The sequence below is a fragment of the Peromyscus maniculatus genome, chromosome 6, assembly GCF_049852395.1.
Source record: "Peromyscus maniculatus bairdii isolate BWxNUB_F1_BW_parent chromosome 6, HU_Pman_BW_mat_3.1, whole genome shotgun sequence".
In the NCBI taxonomy this organism is placed as follows: Eukaryota; Metazoa; Chordata; class Mammalia; order Rodentia; family Cricetidae; genus Peromyscus; species Peromyscus maniculatus.
Window position 1 is genome coordinate 121096977 of NC_134857.1, and position 27103 is coordinate 121124079.

A 27103-nucleotide genomic window follows, 5' to 3' on the forward strand; every position below is an offset into this window, starting at 1 on the left:
AGATAGTACATTACCCTGTTTGAGGGTCCTAGACGATGAACTTACACAAAGGAGGTGATAGATCACCATAACATCCAGGCAAGTGTGAATGTACTAATAGATTCATAAGCTTGATTAGACCTGCTCACAAATGATTGATGTATACAAAGTTATACCAGAGAGTTCTAAGTTTTCTCCCTGGCAAAATAGAAGTAATCAACACATGCAAGATGATGTCTATGATTTCAATGAAAAGGGAAACCCTTAGGATGAAAAGTACGCGGTTTCCATGTAGAATGTGCTTGAAAGGTAAAAAGACCTGGAAGTCAATAAATATATTTTCAATTCCTAAGTTGGAAGAGTACTTTTAGAATATGAATTTCTAGGTTTTTTTTTTCCCACGGAGATTTCTCTTACTACATGTTTATGATGATGAGAAAGTATGGAGGAACCATTATTAAAGGAATTTTAACTCCTGATGGATATCTGCTCTGATAATTCTTTACCTAATGTGTGTGTGTGTGTGTGTGTGTGTGTGTGTGTGTAGTGTGTGTGTGAAGAGAGAGAGGAGGGATATACATTTAGGCTCAAGATCCCCAGTGAACTTTATAACTAACTGTGAGGAAAAGCCAGAGATGCCCAGACAATAGTGTCAAAGAGAATTGTCAGTGGTCCCATCTCTGTCATCATACATGCCAGAGCACTAGGCCATGTATCTAAGAAAAGTGGCTAGCAGAGAATTCATCCAATCCAGAGTACATTGGCTGGCATCAGAAGTAGAACCAAATATCAATGATTAGGGGGGTAAATCAAAAGGAACAATGCTGGAAAATATCTCAAAGGCCAGCATGACGATGGACTGCAGGCTTGAATGACAAGTTATTTCTGTAGCTTAGAGAAGTGAGACAAGTCAGATGAATACATACTAAATGTAAAGTCTTTCTTGGCTGGAAAGACTAGTGAAGCACAGGTAACAACAAGTTCAGGAAAAAAAATATATTGTGGAAGTATGCCTTGGGGTTAAGAAGAAGAAATGAGTCACTTTCCTAATTTATGATATATTTGCTCATTCTAAATAAAGCATTCAATATATCTAAACTTTACATCTTTTTATTTATATGTAACATCCAATTCTTCTTAATGTAGTGTTCTAAATTTATTAAGCTTCAAGACATATAAAATGTAAATATATTCTGAAAGTCAGAAAAAAATGATCCTGGTAAAAGAACTTTATGTTTGCCAAATGCTCACACTGGACTTGAACCATGCTCCTCCTGAAATGTACAAATGCATCCATACTTAAGCTAAATTAGCAGTTATTACTCAGCTTCATCTGGGCTCCTGTCCTTGAGGGTAGATGCTTTGGAGACCTAACTTTTCTCATATACTGAGATCCTTTCACCAACCAACTGTCCTTCGCACACATGCATGCGTTTTCATATGCTCCAGGGTTACATGTAGAACCAAGTACTGTGGACAGGTGCTGCACAAACACAAGAGTCCCCTTCTGTTAGCTCAGTGCCTCAGAGATCTCTAGTCCTGGCATAAATGTTCTAATGAGGTACTTCATTTTGTTTTGTAGATGTATATGCATGCATATATGTGTGATAAATATAATCAGTTATGATGCCATTTGGGTAGTTGGTAAATATATATGCAATAATTGATACATATTTTCACAACTCTACTACTGTTAATAAAGGGCTCCAACTATAGAAGTTAGCTATAATGAAATTAAGCCATATAATTAATAAGCTACTGTATCCTGCCATAGGAGGTAGGACATAGTCTTCAAATTTTAAGTCATTTGTTGTTGTTGTTAATGTCAAAGCTATTTGGGGTTGGAATCTTGGAGATGGAGATATATGGTAGTAGTAGTGCTGCTGTTGATGCAATGTTATTTCTTTTCAGAAAAGCTACAATGATGTCTATTTGTAAAGCTAAAATAATAAGACTTGAGAATAGTATTGGCTGCTCCTTTCAATGCTGTTTCTTCTAGCAACGTGGCAGTTTCCCATTCTCTCTCTCTCTCTCTCTCTCTCTCTCTCTCTCTCTCTCTCTCTCTCTCTCTCTCTCTCACACACACACACACACACACACACACACACACACACACTTTCCTTCCACAGCAGGTCTTTTATGAACTGAAAGCCATTTGGCCCCTTCATGAATAATTTCGCAGGTATAGAATCAACATAGCCTTCTCTGTGAGGACAATTCTACTGTGGGTTCTCTTAGATGGCACTATGGGTATTTGATAATGAAGAGTGTTCATACTTAGAAGCAAAGCTGCATCTCATGCTGCCCCAGAAGAATAGGAGAAAAAACCCAAAAAACAGAATCTAACTATATAGATAAAGCACAAGGCAAATGCCCATTGAGAATATGTTCACACACAATGGTGATTAGATAATTGAACTTAAGGGAAAAAAAGTAACTCCTAGTGCTATTTTTCTTTTCCTGTGTGCCTAGTGAAATTCTCTTAGAATATATTATATACTTAATGGGTTCTTGTTGTAATGAAGATTTTAAAATGGTATGGAAAATTGAAGAAGATAGAAATTTTGACTTTGCATTTGTCCTGTGGTCCTTGGTTAAGGTTATCTCCTTAATGAAGTCTGGTTAATTAAGTAGGCTCAATGTTTTCAGCTACATGTAAACATGAAGTTAATGGCTTAGTCTTGGAAATTAGCACTGACTATTTCTTTCATTTTATTGGCTTTTTTTTTTTCACTTGAAAGGTCACAAAAGTGTTGTTACATATACAGAAAAAGATTTTTTAAAAAAAAAAAAACTAGCCATTCAGAAAAAGATGAAATTAGTTATTAGGGAATTTTATGTTTAAAATAGCCACTTAATATAATGTTCATTAGTTATAATGAAAAATAACATGCAATAATTATATAAATGATCCTAAAGAGTTTTTAACAATGCATTACTTAATCTCTTGAAATTTGACCATGTTAATTAGACAAAAACTACAGATTGATTTGATTTCCTTTTCAAAATAAATTTAAATGTTCCAAAGTATTTTAGACAATAATATAAAAATGATTTCAAGGTATATTTTAAATGCATTAAAGAACTAGATATGAAGATCTATGAAACAGTTCAGTGGGTAAAGGCACTTGCCACCAAGTCTGACAGCCTGAACTTGATCATAGAAACCACATGTTGAAAGGAGAAAATTTACTCCCATAAATTGTCCTCTGGCTTCCACATGTGTGAAATGGTACACTGCTAAATATTCACATAGGTGAACACAAACATACACACACTGGTATATAGATGTTTATAATAAATATATATAATAGTACAAATAAAACTAAATCCTGAGAAGATATGGCAAAATATGATTATTTTCAACAAAATGGGCAAAATAGAGATAAGTTAGCCTAGAGTGCATGAAAGTAAAAGAAAAAATAAAGTAAATTTTCAAAGCAGGAACTTTGAAGGAAACCAGAGCTCCTATTGGAGGAGAAGCTGATAAGTGAAACTAATGCTATGATATTAGCAATTGTCTTACATCATGAGCCACAGGGCTCTCAGTGACTATTGATGGCTCTTATCACATCTGCAGACCCACTGACCACTCTGTAGGGGTGGTTAACAAAGGCCTGTGGCAGGCATGTCACCTCCCTATCTTGAGTCCTCTCCTCTCTGAGACTCCTTACCTTGTCTCAGAAGTGCCAAATCCTTATCATTCTGATGGCTGTTGTGTTTGGATCTATAGCTCCGTGAAACTAAATCATGTGAAAATAAACCCAAAATTCCACAAGGAAGGGGTCAACCTATCAGTGAAAACAATAGCCCATTTGAGCAAAGCTTCTTTCTCTAACTGGAAGGCAAGCTTCGCAGTGTCCCCTGGGGATACTTCCTAAAACCACTCTGAAAGCTCTCACATGTGCGCTGTGATTTTGAGAGAGCAGGATCTTCCCATGGGGAGTAGGAGGCCTCTGCAACAGTGAAAAAAAATGTAGAAATAAAGTAGAAATGAGAAGAACTCATGAGGATGCTTAGAGACGTTTGTGCATGACTTAATGTTATGTTTTCTAAAACTTAGATAATTGCTTATCAGAGACTTTAGCAAGTTTATAAAAATAGTGTCTGCTCCACTATAGTCACTGAACGCTCTAAACCCATTTTAGCAAATTCCCCAATAGTGCACAGCGTGCATCTGCAACTGAGACAAAAATCAATGCTTATGGATTTAGGAGTGTAATCCTATCACTTGTTTTGTGAGATATGATTTGAAATGTAAAGTACATTGAGACTTAAGTGAACTTGGAGGCACAGAGTCTCTGGGGTTAGTATCCTATTTATTATTGATCAGACTATTGCTTTATTGTCTGCCTACTCCTTACCCCCGTTATCCTTCTCTCTTGCACCAATAATCTTTAAATTACATGTATCAGAAACAATAAATTTCCTCAGGATGAATATTTAGTTCCTCATTACAAAGCAGTTAATATGTTTACATTATTTAAAACAAGAGCCTAACAATTTGCCTACCAAAGTCTTCAAATGAAATATTAATACTAGTACTCACTGGTTTAAGTTTCTAAGCTTTCTAAAGGAAACTCAACGATTACCCTAGTTCAGGTCACACATGTTAGTATGTCAACTTCCAAGTAACCTTAAGTAGCCTTAAACCATTATGCTTTGATCATCAATAAACTGCAATGTCAATTTTTAAAAACTGATATTTTTCTGATTTTAATAAAATTTTAAGATGACAGGATTGTTCTACTCTCACATTGACTATGAAAGAATAACTAAATGCAGTTTGAACTGGTTAAAACCACCTACAGTTATTCATTCAATAAATATCAATTGCTAGTATATGCAATGTCAAGTACTGAAAGGTACTGTAACTTAGTCTCCAATCTTTCAATATCTCTAGTATATCAATCATTCATTAACCTTGTCATGCTGCACTCTTGCAAAGCAGGTCTTCCATAAGCCACATTAGTTTTGAAAGGCAAAATGTTTGACTCATTCTAACTTCTGAAATGACTATCAGGTAAAATAGCCTTAGGATGTTACAGAAATAGCTCTGGTTGCACAAGCTTTCATCAGTACTTTAATCAGATTTGAAAAAAAAACTCTGACCAGTTTAGCAAATGTATTCCCATTAATAGATCATAACATATCTGAGAATCTAATTTTTACTCTTTACTTTGAAAGTCAGTTATACTTTCAATTTAGTTATGACTCAATAAAAATTAATCCAAATTGTTTAAACTAAAGTTTTCAGTATCAGCGTATTTTTGGGCAGGGAGAATATAATCTGCCAAAGAAAACTATATCAGTCTCTATATAAATTCCCAAATCTTCAATGTCTATTAACCAAGACATTTTTATTCATAGGCAAAAGGGGTACAAAGAATATAGAATTCTGTCTAAGGTAAAGCATGAATGAAAGTCATTTAAAACATTTCCATCCTGACCCTGTGTGAGAAAATAATTCCTGGAAGGAGATCTAGGAGGGAGCGTCCTCCCAGCAGTATAAGTTCTACTTGCTTAGAGGCAAGTATGTATTTGTGTAATCAAAGCAAGTCATTTACTGCTGAAGAGTCCTTCTGAATACTACCTACAAACACTATGGCAGTATCTGCCTATACATGCAGTCAGTCTTTCAAAACTTATTTTGTCTTTAAAAGAGCAAATCCATAGAGTGACCTTCAGTTACTATTAATCCATCTAAATGTAGGACGTGAATACAGAAGACATCTGCCATCTGTCAGCTGAGAATTCCCCTGCCACCACAAAACCCCACTCCACACAAAGTCCTCCTGGGGCTAAGGTAACTTAGGAGAGGATTTTCTTTGCTGGCAAGGAATGAGTGCATTTAGACTAATCATTAAAACCCATTACCTAACAAAATACATGTTCTTAAGGAACACAGTGATACTTGCCAATGAATTAATCGGCAAAATAGACTATGAAAAGGTGGGATTAGGAGTCTCTAGAAAGATCAGAATGCATGGGTATGCCAGAATGGTCCAGTTGCTATAAATCTTTTCCCAGTCAGAGACGTTTTCTGTAAATGTTTCAGAATTCTATCTTGGATTTGGTCTCTCTTGCTCTATACTCTGCTGTAGTTGTGGCCAGAAAACACATCAAGATTTCCAGGACCTTGATAGGAGAATTATTTATTTGAATAATTGATCATTCAATTAGTAAAGCAAATGTTGAACAGTTGGACAGCGCTTTTTATCAGGCTGAGGGAAAGTAATTGGCTGTAGTTCATCATAAGGCAGAAAATTGAAAAGTGTGCTTTTAAAATAATATTAAATACAACCTCCCCCATGAAATAAGCCTGCTTACTGGCTCTCTTTGTCATTGTTTGATTTTCTTTTCCCTCAGTGCTATTACAATCCACACATAATCAAGCCCTTCATTATGCTTCCTGAATATTACCAAGTAGTGATTTGCTTATACCTGTTGTGTCAAATGTTAAATAATTCTGCAGAGCTGATGCATAGAAGTCTGGAATGACATTAACACTTCATGTGCAAGGCAAGGAAAGTTGTCAAGGGGCATTAAGGGACTCATGGGTGTCATCCACAGTAAAAAAAAAACTATTTTTTTTTTAAATTTTTGTTTGACATCGATGTTTTCCTGCTTTGTCTCCTCCTTTGGTTCAAACTTGAATTGTGTGGATTTCTGTTAATGTAGAGTGGATGTAGACTACATTATGAATAATAGTGGCAAAAAATGTGCTGTGTTGTTGAAGACTTAATCAAGAGAAAGATGAATGGGTAGAGAGGAAACCGAACCTCTATTAAAAGGTGTGGTTTAGCTCTAACTGATATACTTATAAGCCAGTAATGGTCATAACAAAACACTTTACAGAATCACTTCAGAATTTTAAGAGGTTCCCCAGTAAGTTAGAAAACAAAACAAACAAACAAACAAACAAACAAAAAAACATTTTATTGAAATTAAAGTAACTCCTTAAGATCTGAGTTGATTGCTGATCCTCAGGTGATCTTTTGCACACTAACATAAACATATTGATTTACCAGCATGCCACTTACATAGGTCCTTCTTCACATGAAACATAAAAGTATTTTTTTATTTAATTTTATTTTATTTTACAATATAATTTAATTCTACATATCAGTCACGGATTCTCTTGTTCTCCCCCCCTCCTGCCCCCCTCCCCTTCCCCATAGCCCATCCCCCATTCCCATCTCCTCCAAGGCAAAGACTCCCCCGAGGATAGAGATCAACCTGGTAGACAGTCCAGGCAGGTCCAGGCAGGTCCAGTCCCCTCCTCCCAGGCTGAGCCAAGTGTCCCTGCATAAGCCCCAGGTTTCAAACAGCCAACTCATGCCCTGAGCACAGGACCGGGTCCCACTGCCTGGATGCCTCCCAAACAGATCAAGCCAATCAACTGTTTCACCTATTCAGAGGGCCTGATGCAGTTGGGAGCCCCTCAGCCACTGGTTCATAGTTAATGTGTTTCCATTCGTTTGGCTATTTGTCCCTGTGCTTTATCCAACCTTGGTCTCAACAATGCTCACTCATATAAACCCTTCTCTTTCTCACCAATTGGACTCCCAGAGCTCCACCAGGGGGCCTGGCCGTGGATCTCTGCATCCAGTTCCCTCAGTCCTTGGATGGGGTTTCTAGCACGACAATTGGGGTGTTTGGCCATCCCATCACCAGGGTAGGTCAGTTCGGGCTGTCTCTCGACCACTGCCAGCAGTCTATTGTGGGGGTATCTTTGTGGATTTCTGTGGGCCTCTCTAGCACTTTGTTTCTTCCTATTCTCATGTGGTCTTCATTTACCATGGTCTCCTATTCCTTGTTCCCTCTCTCTGTTCTTGATCCAGCTGGGATCTCCCACTCCCCTAAGCTCTCTTTCCCTCGACCCTCGCCCTTCATTACCCCCAAGTATTTTTAATATATAAAAGGAGTCAACTTTCTTTTGATGTCTAGTATCAGGGCAATATGTGTTTCTTAGACTAGAAACTATACATTACCATACTGCTTAAAAATATAAACTGTGGAACTGACACTAAATATATATTTGCATGTGCATATGCATACATATTTATATGCATCTAATCATAGTCACACTTATATGAGGTACATATATTGTTCTCTCTACAAACATAATTAGTTAATATATCTCAGGAGCAATATTTAAAAGGAATATATATGGAAAATATATATGTGTGTGTGGGTATGGGTGGGTGGGTGGGTGGGTGTGGGTGTGTGTCCAGCTACAGCTTATATCCTATATTTCTAAAATATTTTTGGATAAGAAAAAAACTCCCACAAAGTATTAAATAGTGAGCATCTTATTTTATTCCTAAATTGAAAGATACTTTCTGAAGAACTTTGCCACCAAGAGCATTACTTTTCATTTTAAGACAAGCAACTTGTATTCTTTATAATCTTAATTTTAATGATTTTTAAGGATTATTAATTATTTACAAATAATTCTATCTCAAGATACTTATTTGGCGCTTTGTTGTTCTGTGGACATAGATTCTTCATAAGTCATCTTTTCTTGCTGTGTTTTATTATTTGTTACAGGAGAAATATTGGCATATTTCTTAAAGGTGCTTCTTTTAAGATAATCCCTTCCTTTGGTTTTGTTATTCTGAATGAAAGAGTATATTTTTCTATGATATTAAGGAATCTTGGGCTGGGCGGTGGTGGTGCACGCCTTTAATCCCAGCACTCGGGAGGCAGAGCCAGGCGGATCTCTGTGAGTTCAAGGCCAGCCTGGACTATCAAGTGAGTTCCAGGAAAGGCGCAAAGCTACACAGAGAAACCCTGTCTAGAAAAACCAAAAAAAAAAAAAAAAAAAGAAAAAAAGAAAACTCTTAGAGAAGGAACTTTAATATTGGCTCTCTATTTCTAATTTTGCTTGAATTTTAATATACTTTAACTGTGCCTTTCATAAGCAATCTGATGCATTTCTACGGTGAATTAGAACACCTTCACTTATTCTGTACGTCTTTTTCTCTAATCATATTTAGTTCGGCTCGTTATTTAAGTCACTCAAATGTTTAGTGAGTATCTACTGTAAGACAAGCCACAGGTAGACGAAGGAAAGGTAAGTTAAGTAAAATGCCAACTTCTTAGACTCTATATGTACTTTAAGTACATGTTACAATGATGTTTTCTACATTGTTCCACATTGATTGAAACTCTGATTTTAAGTTTGAGTATTTAGTCCAACATATTGTATTATTCTAATTTAACATTCATGAGATTTTTAACTTATTGCAAAGTAGTAATATGGCATCTTTGACATCTTTATTTACATTTTATGTAATTAATTACATTCGATTTGCATGCTTCTTTGCTTTGTCTCTGCCTGTGAGAGAATTTGATTGTCACACCACTGTGCCACACTGAGAGCTGAGCTAAAGGACTTGCTTCCCTGGGCTTCCTGCTCTAGAAGGTTCTCATTTTGCTCCTTCCCTAATTTTGCCTCCTCACACATTTCCTGTTCCTGATTATGTTGTGGATCAACAGGACTCTTAGATCTCTTCTTAACTGGGCCTGATTGGACCATTTCCTGTTGTGTGTAACCCCAATGATAAATCTTGTTGTTCACTGTGTAAGTAAATTCGTAGGCTGTAGAGTAGACAAGCAGCCATGTTTGTCAGGAATATGGGCAGAACCGGGCTTTGGGCTGGGATAGCAATGGAGGTGTAGGAAAGAGTGTTCATTAACCTGGGACTCTAAGGAGAACAAGCCATCTCTTCTCAACTCCAAGTGCCTGAAGAATGATGTTTGGAAGTTAGCTTTGTAAGCAGTCCTTGTAAGGAACATTTGCCAAGACTGCAGAGTAACAAATCTTTTATCTAACTGTTTATTATCTTCATTTGTAACCTTGAAATATTCAGCCATATGGCATGCAAGCATCCATTTATGCTTTTATCCCATATCCTGCAGAATGTTAATTATATTTAATTACAATATCATTTGTTTGCTTCTTGAATTATTTTACAAATCCATTTCTAAATGGTCTTGGTGGACTACAGCTCTGAGATCCCCTTCTTGTCTTTTTAATATTAGAGCAAGTACTTCTCAAGTCACATTGAGATGTAGACTTGGTTATAATACAGTTGACATGATCAATCCACATTCTTCAGAAGAGAACTGGAGGACAGCTGTGGGTTATACATGTCTCACCTTCCCTGACTGTTAGACACTGCCATCTAAACAACTCCATCGAGTATACAATCACTTAGAAAACTAATATGATATGGTTTCCTCCCCCCCACCTTTATTAATTCCCCAGTGAACTGATCAGTGTCTTTCATTCTCTATTCAATACTCTAATAGCTGTTTAGCCAAACAGAAGACCATTTGTTTTTTTCAGTATATACTTGTTGAATGCAATCTTGTGCCAGTCACTGTGTAAGTACTGAGGTTTTAAAATGGTGAAGACAAACTTTAAAGACACAAGAGGAGGATGTCTGCGAGCACTGGATCCTTTGTCTGCTCTAGATGAACTTAGCTCAGGAGTCTAGGTTCCCACAAACTCAGTGGCCAACAAAGTCTCACTCTGCTAGTGGCTTTCTGATTCTTTTCTGAGGAATCTGAAGAATAAAATTCACTGACCACAGAGGGTGAGCTTTAGAAGGAAATATTTTATTGTAGGGAACATAAGTAAAAAAATAAAGCAGAGACCTGTGTAACATGATACCTCCCAGAAGTGGGGTACCATCTTTCCTTTTCCAGGTATCTAGTTGCCTTACTATAGGTGAAATTATTAAGGCCACTCCACGTAGTTAACAGGGAGGTTTATTTTGTGAAGTAACTTACAAGTGAAGGGATAGTTTACAGGGTCTGGGAAAGGCGTGCACAGTCAGGTGGTGTTCTCTGGAGAACTCTGCTCTATCTACCTCCAGCATCCAGGGTCCAGGAACCAAGAGAGCGTGGCCCCCCATCCAGGTCTTGGGTCTCCAGGCGCCTCCCCTGGCCCGCCTCATAGGCGTGACAGTTGCCAGAGTCTCAGTGGGGGTTGGAACTTCCAGATCCAAGCTGGAATGGCTACCCACTACACCTTGTAATTGCAATCACTTCCTGAGTAAGGTTTGCAGAAGAGCACTGCTCCTTTGGGAGAAAAGAGATAAGGAATCCAGACCCAACTTCTTTCTTGCCTCTAGCCAGAGCAGAACCAAGGATATTTTGGCTTAAATACTCTTGGCATCTCAGGTTTCTGTCAAGAAGTAGCCAACGGGGCTAAGGACATTTATAGCTTCTTGGCAAATTCAAAACAAAAATAAAAACTCTTCATTTGGGGCTCTTTTACCCCAAAACTTCCTAGCCAATTTCTACCCTCTGTTTTTATTAAAACCAGATAAAATTCTTATTAACAAATAAAGTCAGGCAAAGATAAAAGCCCCAAAGGGAAGTAGAAAAATAAGCATCAAGACAGCTATCAGAAAGGGATTCCTTAGGAGAGTGACATTAAGGAGTGGACCTAGACGGGTGGACATATCACAACTCCCCTCAGCAAGCATGAGAAGGAGCCCAGTACAGTCAACTAGCCTAAGGGGAGAAGGATGAGGAATGGGATGGGATGACAATGTCAAATTCTAGTAAAAGAGCCCAAAGCATTCCAAGGTGTCTGACGGCATGTGCTTCCATAGGTTTTCAAACAATCCCTCTGGCTGTTAGAAATAGCAGTGAGAAGTGGTCAAGGAGAGATAAGAGATTATTGTGGCTTTACACCAAGGAAACATTTGAATTTGAAGTATATATGAGCATGCAAACAACAGCTCTGACCTAATACTGTGTTCAAGGTAAACTGGCAGAAGCCCCTGCCTGAGTCTAGCATCTGGAGCCTCTTCTTATACCACCTTTTCAGAAACCTACATATGTATCCCCTGATCATTATAGAATATGTATCCTCTGATAATTATATAATAATTTTAAACTTCTTTATTCTAATACATCACACACACACACACACACACACACACACACACACACACACACAACTTCTCCTCTATGCTCACAAACTACCAAGTACACCTTAGTTGGAGCTTTAATTTAAGCTCTGTGTCTTATATTTATCTCTATTGTGAATGCATCAGATACAACTTTTAATGTGGAACAAATATTGATTTAAAAACAAAACAACAGTATAGTATTACCTAAATAAGTGTGAAGCTGAAAATCAGTGTTAAATTCCATTAAATGTTTTTTTCTTTTAATCTTTTTTTGTTGTTGTTGTTTTTGTTTTTCCTGTTACTCAGTTTTACAGAATGAGGAAGAAAAAAATAAGGGGAAGATGTCTGAAATCAATGAAGCTGGGTGTGCTGGTACAGACTCATAATCTCAACATTTGAGAGGCTGAGGCAGGAGGATCATGTATGCCTTGAGCTAAGTAGAAAGACCCAAGGAAGGATGGAGGGAGGGAGGAGAATGATGGAAGAAGGGAAAAGAATAAGAAGAAGTAGGAAGAAGAAGAAAGAAATCCCATTGCAATCAGCAACACCCAGTAGAATAAGTCTCCCTGTTTAAAAATAGCTTGCCGGATTGTGGGAGGTGAGGAGGATAAGATACAAGGGAAATACCACTGTAACCATTCCTTCCACACCTGTGTCAGTGAGTTCACCTAATTTAAGTTTCAAATACATGGATGCCAAACCCTTAGAAAGCAGCTGTTCTTCTCAATGGATTAAGCAATTTGCTTTAGGTAATGTAGCCTATAAAATTTTAATTTTGTATTAAATAAGCCGTATCCTTCAGCAAGTATTTTGCACCTTGATATTCAAAAATGAAATATGGGCATATTTAGAAAATTTCTTCTCCGGATGCTCCACTGGAGAAGGGTCAATAGTTTTCTAATGAAAGTAGTCAATAGCAATTCCTCGCAGGAAGCTCAAAGAAATTAGCATTAAACAACAGACATGGGTGTCTTGGGCTTTACACAATTATGTGATAGGATTGTTACCTGTTTTAGCAAATGGTTTCAGGAGGCATTTCACTGAAGAGGCAATTCATTGAAAACAGTGTAAGTGCCCTGGCTCTTGTGCTACTTGCAATTACAACCCAGAAACTTGGAAGACATGTAGCTAGCAGTCATGTACTAAGAAATGCAGAACATGGTCTTCATAAATAAATTGCTGATGGCTAGTAAGGGTTATTGCATTTTAATGTTGATTTGGAAGGGAACAGATGTTTTACTGGGTGGAAATTTGAATTAAATACCCATTTGATTTATAGCTTCTCAAGTGTTCTTTATGCTGTAAGCTGTGAAGTCTTTAGCTTACTCCTTCTGTGTAGTTATTTCGTTTAGCACATGCACACACACACACACACACACACACAAACACACACACATAATGGGTTCTCAGTGTTTGGTGCATATTGACTTATTAAATTTACATTTTAAATTGGTCTCAAAATTCACCCATTTCTCACATGAGTGCAGGAGGTACAGAGGTATTAAGTAACTCCAAATTCAAATAGGGACTAAAGGGTTAACACAGGGAGTGTCTGTGGATGAACAGGCTTTGCTCTTAACAGTTGGATCTTCGGCATTTTTCTTATGGCTTTTGTTTTGTTTATTTGTTTATTGTTTGGGGGTCAAGATCAGCATATATAGTCTAGGCTAGCCTTGAACACAGGATTCTCTTGCTTCAGACTCCTGAACACTGGAATTCTAAGTATGTGCCGCCATGCTCAGCTTCCTTATTCTTTCAATTAACCAAAAAAATGAGGTTCTTTCTCAGCTTTAACCTCCATCCCATTTTATTTCAACTCTTTCTGCTCTCCCATAAAAGGTCTTAAATGTCTTAACTATTTTTTTTTTTACCATAACTACAGGTAGCACAGATGTTGTTGATCAGTGACAGGTCTACCTTATACACAGTGGATTACTAAGATCTTTTCAAGGAAGTATGGGTTTTCTCATCTTTTGCCTCTCTTGTTACTTTATGGTACTACTGTTAAGGCTTAATCAGTGGAAAAAAGCTACTAAACAACATTACAGGGAGGAACCTTGTGCAGCTAGGGGAAGCTGCAGAGCTGGGAGGTCACTGAAAACAGAGAGTCTCTCCATCCATGTTTAAAGGTATTACCATTAAGAGGAGGAAACTGGTCATAAATATTAAGTCAAGAAAGTTTATCTGTTTTGTCTGCAGCATTTTTTATAAATAAAAAGTGAAAAGAAAATCAATGCTTGCCTATTTTCTAATGCCAACTCTGGTTTATTTCACTGTCTAATTAACATTTGACATGTTAGACAGTGTCTCAGAGCACAGAATTCACTGCTGGCCTGAAGCAATCCACCCTTGTGAATTTTGTTAGGCCTTTTAAGTTAAGCTGTGTTAGACAGTGTATAGTTAGTTGGATTTTTCTTTGGGCTGCCAGCTCACGAATAATGACATGGAGACTTATTATTAACTATGAAAGCTTGGCCTTAGCTTAGGCTTTTTACTAGCTCTTATAACTTAACCCATTTTTTTCATCTACATTCTGCCATGTGGATGATTACCTTATCTCCATGCTGCACATGCTTCTTTGCAAATCTACCTTTCTTCTTCCCAGATCTCACTCTGCCTGGAAGTCCTGCCTAGTCTCTCCTGCCTAACTATTGGCTGTTCAGCCTTTTATTACACCAAGCACAACAGTACATTTTCATACAGTGTGCAAATATCCCACATTTCCCCTTTTTGGTCTAAATAAAAAGGGAAGGTTTTAACTATTACAATTATCAGGTAAGAATACACTTACAATGTCTAGTCCATTTGTATTTGGCAAATTTGGAGAAATTACTTTATTCTATCTCAATGAATCCAATCTTTTATCCCTAAACCACTTTCTATCATGACTTGTATTACCATCATAAAAATATCCCTTTAGACCTTAAAACATTTTTAAGTAAATAACTTAAGCTTTTATGTCTCTCAACCTCATAAACTTTACATCATTTTTGTAAATTTCTTTTTTGAATTTGGTAACAAAGAAAATGGTATAACTATCTAGTTTTCAAACCCATCAGAGACCTGAGAAGGATATAATATTGCCTGAGTAAACAGGAAGTGCAGAGCAGACAACTTCCAAAACTATGGAAATGACAGATAGCTGGCTACCTGGAGAGTCACCCATGGTTCCTCTGTAATGTTGGAGTAGCTATCTTCAGCCTACCGGCCTAGATTATCTGACAGATTTTTCTGTGAAGCAAGAATTTTTGAAGAATTGTCCTACCTGCTCTTGGAAAAGTTCAGCAGTTACCTTCTTTCATATCCTACTTGTCCAATTTGGACAGCATACTATCAGCAGTCAAAGGAAGGGTAGTTTCTTGCCCAGTGGCTAACTTTGCCACAATAAAAGCAAACTCCATATGGAGGTTTTTTGATGCTCATCATCTTCTGTGAAATAAATTGGTGCTTCCAGGAGCAGGCATGTCTGACTGTCATGAAAAGCCTTACATTAATAAAACATTATTAATGCCATATTCTGTACATTCCTGAAGTGTTTGAAGAATGCCTATCTTTCTAAAATACATCTCTGTTTAACCATGAAAACATACCTAACATGACTACAAGTTTGATTGTTATAGATGACTAACTACTAATCTATGTTTTTTAATTATCCTAAACAGGTTTTAATAAGAGCATTTAATGACTAGGACTTTACATTTCATTTTAAAATGAGCAATATAAGTACACTACTTTAAACAAGAGGAGAAATATATATACACTATGTTCAAACAAAAATAATCTTGAATTTGTACCAATATACAAAAATCCATGCCAATGTAAAATATTTGAGATTAACAGTTATTTTTTAGTTTGAAACTAGATTCAATAATCTACCCTTTTATATTTTCATTTCTATATTCCCCCCCCCCCTTTTCTTTTGAGAAAAAGATCTTTGAATCCAACCTTCTTGTTTAGTCTTTTGGGTTTTTTTTTTTTTGACTATGACCAGTAACAATTTGCAACTAACCCCCCTAAGCAATGACAAACCAACTGAATGACCAGAAACCACCCACCCCACTTACTGGGAATGTGGGCTTCATGTTGTACAGACTGATTCCTGTCATCTCGGGGTAACAGCATCTTAAGGGGACTCAGAAAATTGGGATAAGAGTCAAGTCCTAGGATTGTATTTTGTTTTGTCTCTGTGTCTCTGTGCGATGGGAAAGAGTAAAACTTATTTGAAGTTTTGGCTGGAGTAGTCTTTGAGGCTGAACCATCTCCGCTAGCAGCTTTGAAGTTGTTTTGGATGTAGAATTTTGAGGAAACTGCAACAGAGCCATTCTGAGAGGCTGTATCACCTGGGCTACTTGTCTTCACTGGTATCTGGTCCTTTTTTTCTGTAAACACACAAACTTTTAAAGGTAATATACATATCTGAATTAACAGTATACACAAATCAGCTAAAGATGAGGGTTTTTTTTGTTCTGTCTGAGCAGCAGTGAGTTACAAAGATAACAAGGATTGTTTTAACACTCTATCAGTCCTGGTTTCAGAGAGAGTACATGCCTATTTAAATATAACCAAGATTAACTCAAGCTGTTCTAAAAGTATTAACTAGTTAGTATGAATTCAAATGTCCTATTATTGGCCTAACATGAGTATTTTACTCTTCTTCACATTTGCCTGAAGAATTAATCCAGATTCACAGTTCTTTCCAAACATGATTATATATTACTCATGAATGCACATAATAAGCTCATTTCTTATTTTCCATAGTTTCTGTCCCATTTTAGTACTCTGCTTAGACATTCCACTTACTGAGCATACCTTAAGTTCTATCACATGCAGGGCTGGAGATATGAGAAGATGCATTGAGTTTTGCAGACTGTAATTCAAGTTACAAATGGTAGAATGGGATGAAGATATAGAATGAGTGTTGATCAATTACATGCAAAAAAAAAAATCAAAGCCTCAAAAGGCAGGTAGTGTCAGAGTTGTGAGCTGAAGGATATTTAGCATTTTTCCCATCTAGAGGATTGGTAAACAGGTAAGGTGCCTTTGAGACATAAGATACAAGGGAAGGCTTCATTCAAAGAGTTTGTCAATGAATTGAATGAGTATTTATTGAACAGTTACTATCTTTTTTAAAAATATTGATTATTTTCAATGGCAAGTACTTTGAACAGCAAAATCTAGTCTGTTCTAGAGGAGCCTAAGTTCTAGTGAATTAAAATTGACAGTGCATAATAGAGGGAAAAAAAGGGCTTGTCAGAAGGTGCAGACAGTGAATGGGGCAGAGAAAGAAACAAACTTCACTCAAGAAAATAAACATTGCTGAATAGAGAAAGGATCATAATTTTAATAGGTGAATTAGAGTCAACAATTAGGCTAATACCAAGAAATAAAGTCACAGTTGATCAAAGTGGGTTAGGAAGATACTAGAAAAGTACAGAAGGTGAACTTCAGCCATGTTATAAAGGACTTTATATATAAATAAAATATAATTTTAATAATGCACAGAAAGAATAAACAGAAAAGGACTTCAGGGGAAGTTTGTAAACCAATGAGCTATATTTGAAACAGAAGTAATGGGTGGTGTCTCCTTCTAGAGCACCCAGAGGAAGCTGTGCGAACTCAGCTGGAAGCTGGCAGTGCCAAAGGAGGATGGAGTTTCAGATAAAAGTGACAGGACTTGAAAATGCAGTGGTTGTGGTGGGGGAAGGAGAGGGAAATATTAAATTTTATCCCTAGATTTCTGACTTTGCTGACTAAGGAGAAAAAGGTTAGACTTAATTGGCTGTATTTAAGCTAAGCAATAAAGGAAAGGTCTCTGAACTCATCTGGTAATAACTTGTGCAAATAAAACTACCTTCTACATGGTAGGTGCATTAAAATATCAGCTTTCCTTTACACATCTCATTCTTTCTGTTGTGGACTGTGGAAGCTGAACGTGCTACTTGTGCGTTTGTGTAACAGTGCTCCACAAGATGGCAGTTTGTACTTGACCCCTAAAATCTATGAAAATAAAATCCTGAAGGGAATTAGTGCCTACAGAAGGAGGAAAAGTAAGTAACTGAATATTAAGGAACCCAATCTAGAAAAAAAAAAAAAAAAAAACACCAAAGCCCATCCCTTTGGATATTCTTTCGCTCAGAATACACTTCTTCTGTAACACACATACTAAAGAATTTGGGTAAATAATTCTGAGAAAAAAGGCAGATATTTGATAATTACTCTCCTCCTTAACTGTTTTAGTAATATGCCTGCATTAGTAATTGGGCAAAAAATTTTTCCTTAAACAGGAGAATGTGTTATGAGCATTTGAAATACACACAGATGCCACATGGGGTGCTAAAGTTGTAGTTTATCTAAGATGCCCTTCAACTTCTTGTCTTCAGCAAGATTAACCTTTGAAAAGGTGGGTTCTAGCAGCTACTTTCTCTTTCAGTCATTCAGGCAGCCTTATTGGCCTTTTCAGAGGGCCTGCGGTAGAAAGCCCTCTGGTAAGCATTTATTCTGAGGGACACTGTAATTTCATGTTTCCTGTTGAAAGTCAGTGTTTGTAAATGTTGTTATTGAGTGGTGTGTTTCTAACTGGGTTTGACTATTTCATATTGTAAAGGGCTTCCTTCATAGACCCATAGATGTGCATAAACCACAGGGGTTCAATGTACCAGAGAAGCCAGCTCATCACAGGGCCAAGCATTATTGGACCAGAATTCCAGAGCCGCAGGAAGAATTTCTTTGAGAGCCAAACACAGTCAGTGGTTTAGAAACAAACTCCCAGTGTCTCTGGTAGATGCCAGGACATGTGGACTGTGAGCATGCCATGTGGTGGACACCTCAGGAAAATGAGCAAGTGTCTTCATGGCACTTTGCTTTGAGATTGTCAACAGCACCAAATATAGAGAGCTGGGACCAAAATATTACTAATTGATTTATGCAGAAAAGATCCTAAAGACCAAATCATTGGCACTGACGCTCATAGATGCCACTGCAGTGTGTGTATACAGAAAGTATATGTAATCCAAATCAAATAACCTTTATTTGTTTACTTTTTATTTGTATTAATTTATTTGTAGTTTGAAACAGGGCCTCACAATATAGCTCAGTATAACCTGAAACTTTGTATAGCCCACTATGACCTATAATTCACGATTTTCCTTCCTCTACCTCCAAAGTACTGGGAGTGCATGCATGAACTGCCACACCTAAAATTCAGTACAATGCTCTATGTGATATTTTCCCTCATCTCTGCCCAACAATGATGGGTCAGTATAGCATGAATCTTAAATGGTCTTATTAATAAAAACAAACTGGAGCTGGGTATTGGGATGACTGCTGGAAGATCTGAGAGACAGAACAGGCCACAGCTAGCTACTTTACCTTGCCTGTTTCCTCAGATTAGAAGCCTCTGAGTCCTCATCCAGAATGAATCTCAGATGAACTGCTGCTAAAAGCCTAAAAGCTTAACCAGGCCCAAAGCTTCTAGTTTCTGGTCCTCACGCCTTAAATACCTTTCTGCTTTCTGCCATCATTTCTTGGGATTAAAGGTGTGTGTCACTATGCCTGGCTGTTTCCAGTGTGGCCTTGAACTCACAAAGATCCAGACGGATTTCTGCCTCTGGAATGCTAGAATTAAAGGCGTGTGTGCAACCATTTTTCTGACCTCTATATCTAGTGGCTGTTCTGTTCTCTGACCCCCAGATAAGTTTATTGGGGTGCACAATATATCAACCACAGGTCAGAGGAAAATGCAGGAGTAACCCAATATCCTTTTTCCTTGTCCAACTATCTCAGGACCTTCAGAACATGGTAACCAGGATAACCTGACAGACAATTCTATAACAGAGACTTAAATAACGACACAAGTTTCCTTCCCAAAGTGTTTGCCTATTAAGAAAATGAATGGCCATTTTGCACTGCATGTTCATTTAAATTACATAGTTTTGTACAACCTGGTGGTTATTTTATTCATATAATCATTCATGGGCTTTTCTTAAGGCCTTTGTCTTACTGTGATAAAATATAAAAATCTGTGCAGTAATTGCATGGAGTCACCCACAATGGGTGGTGCAGTTGGCTACTTTTGCTGCTGCTGAAGAATGAAAGGCACAAATCAAGCTGCCAAACGTAAGTGAGCAAAAGAAGGTTAACAGAGCAAAACAGCAATTAGCTGAAAATGAACACAAATAACCCTTCCTTTATCATAGAGGCCCTGGGGTGCACCCTTACTCTGCTTGAAATAGCCAGCAACAGGAAACTGGGCCTTAAGTCCCTACTGTGGCCAGGAACGCACAGCCTTTTCTTAACATGCCTTGGTTAAAACAAACAAACAAAAAAGGTTCTCTGTATAAAGAGCTCAAAACACACATCCAAGCAATGCAGCCCCCAGGATCAACTCTGTGATAAAAGCAGATAATCTCTCCATACAGTCCTAACAGAAACAAAACATGACCATGGACAAAAGTTTAAACTTCCTTAGAACTGCATTAAAAACAAACAAAAGAAATTAAAGTTGGGAATGTAATTATAAAAACAAACATGTCTATATAGCATACTATTCATTCAATATTAAAGTATGTTCTAACGCTTTGGCACAACATGTGTATCTTTTATCTCTTCTCAGTTTCTTCTATCTAGCTTTGCAGTGCTTAGTGGCTGAGTGCAGCCAGTGCCCAATTTTCTCTGCTCTTATCTCCTCCCCTCCCTTCCCTTTTATTTCGTTTCTTTGCCTTTTAGAAACAGTATCTCCTATAGCCTAGGCTGGCCTTAAACTTGCTGTGTAGATGAAAATGACCTTGAGCTCTTGGTCCTCTCACAGCCACCTCTGGAGTGCTAGCACTAGAGGCATGAACCACTGTGCCCAGTTTATGTGGTGCTGGGGTTGGAATCCAGGGTCTCATGGGAGCTAAACAAGAACTGAGTCACATCCCTAGGTGGCAATGTAAAGTTCTTCTGCCCTTTTATTTCTAGTTCTTGGTGTTGATTTTTTTCAACTTTTATTAAGATTTTAAATTAATTCATAATTCGTAGTAATATCACCATGGAACCTGAAATGTAGTAATATTACATCTTGAGGTTGTTAGCTGTATTTTAAATTAATGGATTTTTAAATGTCACTACAAAAACACCAGTTATTTTACTTAGATTCCCAGGCCACAGGGAAAGAAGACAGTTTCTAGCTTAATGAATTTGCTTCTAAATATCTCAGTGTTCAACTGAAATTCTCATTTAGGGTATGTTATGATTTCATACATCAGATAACCACATTAACTTATTTTAGACACCTAAATGATTTTAAATAATGAAAGGGGTATTCAGACTGATGTTAGCAGGCTGTCAGCAAATCCAAGGCGCATTCAGAAAATGTTTAGGTTCCTTTCACGGCCTGCAATGCTTCTGTTAAAGTACCTATTAATTCTACATGTCTGTCTGTCAACAGAAGGATTTTTTCAGCCATTCCTAAGGAATATAATACACAAATACTTTCCAGAGGTACGATCTATATCCCATTTCTAACACAATCTATAAGCATTTTCTTAGAAAAAAAATTCTAAGTACTCACTATATCTAGTGAGTGCAGGTTGTTCCCTTGTTTAAAACAACAAATGTTTACCAGAATAATCTAAATTAATCTATGTGAAAAGTATAAACACCAGAACAGAAAAGATAAGATGATGCTAATATTAAGTAATAATATTCAAGGGTCTGGAGAGCATCAGAGACATATTCTTGATTGTGTGTTTCTGTTCTGTGGGAAATAGAATTAAGGTTTGAAAGAAGAAATAATTGCACTTTATAAGATAAATATAGCACATTTGATGGGTAGACCTTCAAATATCCACATATTAATAAAACACCATGTCACAAATGCCTGGAGAGGAAGTAGTAAGCTGCAGTTTCCAGATCTGACTTGTTTTGACAGTGCTGTGACCATAGGTTTGACATTGTTTTCAGAACCTTGGTGTCCTTACATGTAAAATGTGGGTGCACTAGTCCTGATCTATCTGGTAGAACAGTAAAGATTCAATGAGATAGATTTGTGATGAGATTATCTAAACTTCAAGGGATGAGTCCAATGCATAACCTTGTTATGAATCTGGCATCCTCACATGGGACACAGCTTACTAAGTTGTTTGATTGGGCTCATTGAGATGACTTCTGAGGGTTTTAATCATGAAACATATTGCCTTTGAGATAATTTTAAACTGATGTTTGCACTTGTGTTTATGGAAGGAAGGGTCTTCCAGTATCCTTGGGCATCACACAGCTTTGCCCACTAATCAGTTGCTAGATACTGAAGCCATGAGTTACATAAAAGAGAGTTGATTTGTTTTGTAGCTGATGAGGAGAAGGGGAGAGACTCCAGTCTCAAATCTGTCTTCCTTGAGACAGGATTTGGGACAGGTAGGAAAGTCAGATGATTAAAGATAGATAAAGAGAAAAGATTTTAAAGTGATCAGAGATTTGCTCATAGAAAATTTTAAAAAAAAGAAAGTCATGGCTATTCAGCAGATGCATGTTCAGAAAATATAATTAGTATGAAATGAATATAGATTATCTAGTCACCTGACGTGAAAAACTCATCCATTAGACACCTGTGCAGACCCAGGGAAAAGACAATGGGATCAATAGAAATGGTTTTGATGTCCCTAAAATAATAGCTTATGAAACTACTATCCAAGTAGTACATATGAGAGAAGTGTTAAAAGCAAAGTCACAAATAATACATGCCTTAGCTTTTGACTTCCAGAATGAGTAAATTTTAAAGCAAACTAAAAGCAAGAAACTAAAGGAGAGCACAGAGGCTCAGAGTCAGAGATGTAATTATCTAAATGGTTGCCTGGTATAGATGAATCTAGGCCACCTGAGCTTGTTGGCTGGTGACTACCAAAGTTAGGTTCTGTCTCCTGATGGAGAATCAGAAAATGAGGTCTTTATACTTTTGATGGTTTCAGTCTTGAGAATGACTCTTGGGTCCCTGGGAGATGCTGCTGAGCTGCAAGAGATATTTACAAGTGTAAGTGTAAGATATTTACAATTGATCACATTCTGACAATAAAGTTTACTTTGGAACAGAGAAGCAATAGGGAAGCCACCAGTGATCTCTACTTCTTCCATTCCTCAATCCAAAAGATTTAAGATCCTCTCTTTGGCCTGCCTTACTACCCCCTGTCTCCTCTCTGTCCTTAGTCTAAGATCTCTATGGTTGATTTTGGCCAGCTAGTGACTAGCTCTGTCTTCTAACTCAAAGCAAACTTTATTGTCAGAATGCGATCAAAATATCACGCAACATAAGCCCTTCTTTTTGGTCAAAGCTCAACAGATTACTGTGGCCCACTGAACAAGCACTAGATTTGTGCACATGCTTAGCCAAGCTCTGTTACTGAGTGACATGCTCAGCCATGGTCTAGCTTTAGGTTACATGTTTCAATGAGCTATATTCCTAGGCTATTCTTTGATGTTTTGTTCAAATAGGATCTTTTTGGAATATGAGAGAACATCAAGAATTAGAGGCATCTGGCTGAGTGTGGTGATGCATGCCTTTAATCTCAACACTGAGGGAGCAGAGCTGGTTGGAACTTGGTGAGTTTGAGGCAGACCTGTGAGGTCCAGGACAGCTAGAGCTATGCAGAGAGACCCTGGCTCAAAAAACAACACAAAAATAAGTAAATTAATTAAAGGAACCTAGAAAAGAGATAAGGTTTGATTGTGTTGTTTTGTTGTTGTTGGGTGTGCTAGGCAGTCAGAACTCATGCAGGGGTTTAGACTAGAGGATCTAGTGAGTCATCACTCAATAAATTTTGGCTCAAACATAAATTGCAACTTGATTAAGGCTTTCAGCCTCACATGTATCTTATGAATAGGTGATAACATTTACCTGTTTTTCATATCCTAAATAATACTTGTTCCTTCTCTTTAGGAAGTAGTTCCAAGTCTCTGAGAGCCCAGAGAGTGAATTTTCAGTACCTTTGCCCCAGGACACTCTGAAAACAAAAATCTAATTTCTCTTCTAATGGGAAAAAAACCCAATTCATTCTATTATATCTTATAATTTAGATAGGAAAGATTGCTTCTCAGGAAATTCTTTAAAGTGAAGAAATCCTGGGGGAACACATCGCTTGGTACAGGGTAGCTAAACCCAGGATAACAAGGAAAATATTGCCTTGTGGATGAATGCTTTTGCTCAGCTCTTGAGAGACAATCAGTCATCCAGACAACCTTCATCTTGGTGTTGTGCCTCACTTTATGTTGTTTTCTTTCAATAATTTTAAATACATTGATATTTAGGGCATTTCTAATTTTAATTTTACATATATGAGAAATTGATCTGTGTTTGAAAAGAGAGGTTCATTTACATTTAAGAACATATTTAAATTAAAGAACAGTTTTGAATAGATATTACTCATTAAAAATAACATTATGAAATTAAATCTTCAAGTGGCTGTAAAATATTCAGTGAGATACTATGTACAAGAAAAACTTGAAAATACATCAATTAAACTGTTTTGTTGGTGGTGATGGTGCCATACTGGATTGATAAAGAAGATTTGAAAATGCTTTAAAATACAAAAGTCTTAATGAGTAATAAAAGTCATTGAAGAGTTTGGTGGGACAGAAAAATCATAGAGGCAGTGATGAGGAGGAATTGAGTAGAGGAATGTGTTTATTCAGTTTGTACATCATGCCAGGCACTGTTGGGAACATACACCATGCAGTTCAATGAATCCTCAAAATAAACACAGATGATATCATATGGAACAATGAGAAGGATCAGGAAGAGAAGGAAGTAGAGGAGGAAGAGGAGGGGAGGGAGAAGAAGAAGAAATTAAGATTCATGTCCCAAATTGGAGTTAAGGCAAAGGAATATGTTCGAAATCCATCCCTTAGTCTTTAAGATTGGTCTGTGGGTCACTGAGATTCCCTAAGCTCCCTACGACCAGCTGTAGAATCGCATTCCCTTTTTAGTATTATGACATAAGTAAATAAATAAATTTTAAAATGTATTTATATCACTATAGGTTCTCTCTCAAAATATCATGCCCCATAGACTCACCCTTCTTCTCAGTATAATAGAAAATGCAATACAAATGTGTTGAGATGCAGTAAAGGACATCTCAACCCATGGTTTGGCTATTGGTACTTCCCACCAAAACAAGCAATGCCATACCAGAGTCAACTTGATAACCAAGAGCACCACAGAGTAACTAGGCAGCATATAGGGAATACTCACAGATGTGATGGATAAAGAACTTGCTCATATCCTAGGCTGGACAGAGTGAGGCACTAAGATTTCATCATGCTACTCAGAATGGTGTGCAAATTAAAATTCTGACTCATTGACTTCTGAAATTGTCCACTAATATTTTCAGACTGTAACTGACAAAAAAGAGAATATAGATATGAGGTAGATCATTGGCATCTTTAGGGAATCCTGAAAAGAAAAAGTTTGGGTTAATTGTCAAGTCCTGGGAGAGGTAGGACCTGTATCATTTGTTGTACAGTCTCTGCATAATGGGAAATTGCAGGGCTTGTCTCAAGTCCTTGCTCTAGTTGTCTGTGATCTGGATCATCTCAGCTAGCTATCTCGAAATTGTCCTGAGCAGTTTGTAGTCCAAAGCTAATCTTTCTGTGGTGTTAATCAGCTTAATGGCTTTGCCATAGTCTATGTGGAATCATCTTTGTGGGGCCCTGTCTTCCTTTAGAAGATTTCAAAGTTGATGTTGGGCGTGGTCATGGTTCCCCTGCAGATTTTTTTTTTTGCCTCCTCCATGGTTTGGAACAATCACAGTCTGATAAATGTCTGTCTTTTAGAATCATGAATGTTCTTCCCTAGAAGAGAAAATCTTCACAGCAAGTTCTCCCTACCATTTGTCTTGCCTAAGTGACCTTTGCCAATGCTTTCTTGTAACACGATGGTCCTAGCAATTCTTTTCTGAACAAGCAGCAGTAAACCCTTCATCCCAGGTAACAGCATTACTGCAGTCACCAACACAATGAGAAGCAGCCAGCAACTCAGAGCATCAGCTACTGCCTCCATGGTCCCACCACTGTTTGTGGCTCAGCCCTGGGCGAAGCTTCTCCTTAGCAAGCCTGCTAGGCCAGCCTCATACTTGGGATCCTCCTGCCTCTGCCTCCTTCAGTAAATCCAACCAGTGTGATTCACCATAGTGGCTGAGGGTAGCTCGGGTCTGGGCTGGGGCCCGCAAGGCCACAGGCAAATGGCTTTTTTGTGAATTCGTACCACAAACGTTGGATGCCAGATGTAGCATGAATCTTAAAAGGGTCTTATTAATAAAATCAAACCCGGGAGCCAGGTATTGGGGTGAATGGCTGGAAGATCAGAGAAGCAGAACAAGCCACAGCCACCTCACCTTGCCAATTCCTCAGCTGATCCTGTTTCCTCAGAATGGAAGCTTCTGAGTTCTTATCCAAATGGATCCCAGCTGAACTGTGCTTCTCAAAAGCCTAAAAGCTTAACCAACTCTAGTTCCTGGTTTTCACGCCTTATACATCTTTCTGCTTTCTGCCATCACTTCCTGGGATTAAAGGCGTGAGTCACCATGCCTGGCTGTTTCCAGCGTGGCGTTAAACTCACAGATTTGGATGTATCTCTGCTTGCCAAGTGATAGGATTAAAGGCGTGTGTACCACCATTTTCTGGCCTCTATGTCTATCTAGTGGCTGTTCTGTTCTCTGACCCCAGATAAGTTTATTAGGGTGCACAATATTTTGGGGAACACAGTGTCACCACATACATATTCCTCTCCTCTTTCTGTCCCTTCTTCCAAAATGTTTCCTGTGCCTTGGAAGGAGTGCTACCAGCACAAACAACTAAATAATGAATAATTTTCCATTGTTTTGGAAGGGGCATTATATCAAAGAAGATATTCTCTCTCTCTCTCTCTCTCTCTCTCTCTCTCTCTCTCTCTCTCTCTCTCTCTGTCTGTCTTTCTCCAAGAGAAGATTAAATCATCTTTTATGTCATTCATGTAATCATTAACACATAGCTCTTAGCTTAATATGAGTACTTACTTTTTGGCTAATGTACAATGAAATATTGCTGTAGCAACAAACTGAAAGGATATTATTGCTGTAAAAGACCTTTGGATTGTACAAGCTTCACTTGCTAATTTATCTAATGTTCAAGAATCTCCCACCACCCAAAGACCTGTGTCATCCTGAGATACAACATTTTGTGTT

At 37.6% G+C, this 27103-nt stretch overlaps 1 protein-coding gene across 4 annotated transcripts in view; it reads left to right on the plus strand.

Moving 5' to 3' along the window:
* The window catches only part of Unc5c (unc-5 netrin receptor C), a 359603-nt gene that overhangs the window by 161343 nt on the left and 171157 nt on the right, over positions 1 to 27103 (plus strand). The window lies entirely within an intron of this gene.